Source organism: Oryx dammah, unplaced genomic scaffold (assembly GCF_014754425.2).
Source record: "Oryx dammah isolate SB20612 unplaced genomic scaffold, SCBI_Odam_1.1 HiC_scaffold_11210, whole genome shotgun sequence".
Classification (NCBI taxonomy): Eukaryota; Metazoa; Chordata; class Mammalia; order Artiodactyla; family Bovidae; genus Oryx; species Oryx dammah.
In genome coordinates this window covers 4646943-4651786 of record NW_024080603.1, presented here as the reverse complement: position 1 = coordinate 4651786, position 4844 = coordinate 4646943, and positions in this window count along the sequence as shown.

The following is a 4844-nucleotide window of genomic DNA, read 5'->3' as shown; positions in this document are numbered from 1 at the left end:
CCGCCCCGCTCCGCCATGCCCCGCGCCCCACAGGAATGAATCCGGCCGCGCCGCTCGCCCCGCCCCCCCACGCCGAGCCGCCTCCCGCCCTCCCAGGCTGCGCGGGTGGCAGCGGCTGCAGCGGCTGCCGCGGCGCGGATGGTGTAATGGGCTGAGGGCCGGGGGCCGGACAAGCCAGAGCACGGCTTCACATCACTGACGCGGCAGCCTAGCCATTGGGCCGAGGGACGGCGGCGGCCGCCGCGAGCAACTGCCTAGGGGCGGGGCGGGGCGGGGCGGGAGGGGGCGTGGCCACGGCGGCGGCGGGCGGGGGTTGGCGGACCAGCCGCTGAGATCTCGCGGGCTTCTCCGCGCCTCGCCTTTCTGGGTGGTAGTTTCGGGGGCCTCGATCCCACGGCCACAACCTCCGGAGTGGTCGTAGCCGTTATACTGTCTTTTCACAGACATAAACTGTCTCAAACTAGCCTCTTCTACGGCTTATTCCTTTGGTGGGCCCTGGAATATACCGAGCTCGTTGGGAGGGTTCGAAAAAGCCAAACAACGCAGGATACAAACTTGAGAAAAAGATTCCTTTTAGCGGGTGTCAAACTTTATTTTTTAAAAATACAAACTCTTAACTATGAAGATTCAAAGAGTGATAAAACTTGAGACCAGTGTAAGTCAACATGGTCGAGTTCTTGACTAAGCAATAAAACCAGGAAATGAGAGGAGGCTAAAAAGTTAATGTGAAAGAAAAGAATTACTACTTCGTACAGCAGGAAGTAAGCTTGTGGAATTCGTGACGTTAACACGTGGGATGTATTAAACTCGGTTGAGTTTAAATATGTTTGGAGAATAACATCCATAATGAATCATGATGAGAAAATAGTTTTGAAAAACAATAGTCTTCAATCTCCTGTTAACTTAAACTCACAGTTTCTTGGTACCACTGAGAAAAAGAGAGTATTAGATTATCTGACCCCTCAGTATCATAAATGTTATCAGCATTATCACTTTAAAAGTAATGCAATATTATAGACATTTTATTTTAAAAAATCACAACTTCATTTTTGCACATTTACTTATTATTCAGAAGTTTAGCTTTGTAGAACTGAAATAGTAATTTTCATACAACTACAAACTTTGCTTTTTCCCTTTTAATACACTCTAAAGATTAATAGTTTTTATGATCTTAATAATCATTTTTAAGTGGGGCATTACATTTGCCTCAGGCAGTCAGTATGTAAACTCAACATCACTACCCAACAATTGCAGTTAAAAGTTATTACCACTGAGAAAAAAATACAGAAGGACAGAGTAGAAAGGATGAGAGCAGCTATCAATAAAAAATTCAAACAACCAAGAGGGATTGGTTGTTTTATCCCTAGAGTTACAGGCCACAGTTCTATACTCCCAAAGAGTAAACACCAGAGTACAGTTTCCCAGTCAAGGCCTAACCTGAGCTGACCTATCTCTCTTATCAAATTCAATAAGGTGATGTAAAAATTGACATCAGTGGTCTTCAATCTCACATGTGCATCCCCCAGGAGATGTTCAAGACATAGGTGTACACTCAGTTTTAAGGCCACCGGATTCTGAAATCTTCAACTTGCATCTATAGGATTTCCTAAAACGGATCTGCTGGTAAAGAAATGTAGTAAGGTGTCTCCCTGTTTCATTTCCCAACTCTTTCACAATAGCCCTTTATTTCCCAAATGTCAAAAAGAAAGGACATAACTTTCACTCACTTAGAATCTTAAAATGGTGCATTGTTCCAAAATATAAAAATCTCAGGCAACCTCTGTCAGTTCTTAATCAGTTTAAAATATTGGACTGTACTAAGAGTATACTTCTAATGACTGAATAACAAATTCTTCTGCAAGCCAGGTGATTGATTTGCACAGCAAGTAATTGCTTACAGCAAAGTATGACTTTAAGATCACTAAGCGAGTTTATAAATTAGAAGTAGTTCAAAGGATTAAGTGACATTGATATGACAACATATCAACACTTCTCACAACTGTATATATTAATGTAAAAACATTTTCTTAGGATTTGTAAAAATTAAAAATTGAGAAAAACATTTGATGCTAAATTCTATCTCATTCTTGTAAGATGCAGTATTTAACAACATTTGTGTGTACTAATTGTAAAAAGTTACATGTTTAGTAATCATAAACATTTATATTTTGTATTATTGGAATACCTCATCATTACTAGTAAATATAATAATTCTCAATGTAGAAGAAAATGGACATTTAAAATTAAAATATATTTTCAATGCAGAGAAATATAATAAGATGATCAATAAAATACAAACAAAAATACATTAAATCAGGATAAACTCTTGAGGGATGGGGATGTGGAATGGAGTTATAAGTGTGAAAAATAAAATGTACTGAAGATAAAGAAGAGTTTGTTCATATATTTTGTAAATGGCTGATAACAGGCATAATTGCTATGATACTAGATTTCATTGAATTCATTTGAAAGAGTTACTTGCTGTGTTGTTTAGTCACTAAGTTGTGTCTACTTGTTTTCAACTCTGTGGACTGTAGCCTGCCAGGGTCCTCTGTCCATGGGACTTTCCAGGGAAGAATACAGGAGTGGGTTGCCAAAATCCAGGGGATCTTCCTGACACAGAGATCGAACCATGAGGCCTGCATCAGTGGGCGGATTCTTTACCAGTGAGCCACCAGGGAAGCCCGCAATTTCCTCCATATAGGAAAAATGAATGACATTTTAAAGTACAACTTTAGAATGTCATTTTTATAATATGCAGGAAATTTCATCCTTTGGAACTGCTTAAACATAAGACAAAAAAATTTAAATGTTAACCTAGAAATATATGGTGGTGGTGAAGTTGCTCAGTCGTGTCCGACTCTTTGTGACCCTGTGGACTGTAGCCCACCAGGCTCCTCCGTCCATGGGATTCTCCAGGCAAGAATACTGGAGTAGGTTACCATTTCCTTCTCCAGGGGATCTTCCTGACCCAGGGATCGAACCCAGGTCTCCCGCATTGGAGGCAGACGCTTTAACCTCTGAGCCACCAGGGAAGCACCTAAATAATATTTCATATGTGTGAATAAAAACATCTGATTTACTTACCAACCTCCTATTGGAGGTTGTCTCCCTCTCTAAAGATTTTGGCTGTATTTGTTCTTCCAAATTTTGTTTTCAGTTTTTTGTTTCCTTAAATAGAGATAACTAAAATTCCTTTTTCTTTTTTGTGGAAAGATCTTACGTTGTTTCCTAAACACCTATTTCCTAGGGCGACTTCTATGACTGGAAAGAAAAACTGCTTTGTTTGGTTTGTTTGGTTTGATTTGGACTGCTTTGGTCACTAAGGTTTTGGACTCTAGTTTAATCAGCAATTACTGTCTTCCTGAATACTGCAGAATGCTTTTAGGGATTTAACAAGGAGAACCATGGACTCGTGATCAAGGAGCCTGCAGCTGGTACACGTGAGAACTAGAGAGGTAGAAGGAGGGAAAGGACCAGATGAAGCATCTGAGTAAACCCATTCTGATAAGTACCCAGGAGATGACAGACAAAAGAGGAAGCGCTTGGAGAAGCAGAGTCAAACACCCAGTTTGTCTCTGAGGGGAAGCCTTGTGTCCTTGCATCCACAGCTCTGACTCACTAGTCTTGCCTGAGACCCAAGACATTACAAGTGCCTCTGAAGGCAACTCCTTGCAAAGCCCCCAAGACACTGTAAGCCCAGAGGGGACACCACCCCATCCTGAAAGGGTGATGGAAAGGAACTGGACTAAAAGAGAAGGGGTGTTCTTACTACTAGAACAACATGCTCAAGTTGTCTAAGCTGTGTTCTTCTTTTCATATATCGCTTTGGGATAAATTTCCAGGAGTTGGATTATGGAACATCTTTCTGGCTTCTCATACATATTGTATCATTTTCCCAAAGAATCGGGCCAATATGCTATATTAGTGGCAGGAGAGTGTGCTAAATTCTTAAAGTTCTTGCTAGCTTGGTATGTGTAAAATAGTACATCAAAATTTCCCAAATTTGCCTAGACACCTTGTGATTTTAGTGAAGTATTCCTTCCAAAGTTTTCCTTTGAAGATTTTTCAGATATTTAAATCTTGCTGCTCTCTGCCTAAACCAGAAGCCTCAACGAAAGAGTCAGCTTGCACAGTTTTGGTAAACTTTGTTAATTTGGTCTAATTTAGGGAAAGATAGAATGAATGACAAAATACTTCTTATTTTTAGTAACTAACTGAACATCAGTTTAATTCAGAAAAGTATGAAAGGAACCTACTTAAGCAAATATAAAAGTTACACAAGAATAGTATAGTAATGTATAAGCTCCCCAAACTATTTAGAAATGCCTGTCTTATAAAAGAAATCTATTAACACTGATAATTTGTTTTACCAGAGTATTTTGTGGTAAGTTCATCGTGTCATTTGTTACTGAATCTTATTGTTTAGTGTGTTAGATGCTAATGAGTATGATCCCTGCTTTCAAGGAATTCATGGTGGGAGAAATGTGGCAATAAACAGACCAGAGTGAAAGATATGTATACAACTGTGAGAGCACAAAGGACAGAGCCACTAATTCTCCTTGGGCAAATCTGAAAGGAGGTGATGGTTAAACAGGATCTTCAAGGATTAGTGGGAGGAAGCCCAGTCGAAAGGCAATGGGGAAGACCAGAAACCCCACTGAGAAACAAGGAGCTGAAAAAACACAAGAGATGGCCCTTTCTTTCTTTCTTTCTTCCCACTTCCTGCCCAGGTAGAGAGTGGAAAACTAAGCGACCTTCTGAATGTACAAAGTCTCCACTCCCCACCTTGAAGTGCATTATAATCCACAATTTCCTGTTTCTGCAGCTCAACTAGAATTTAC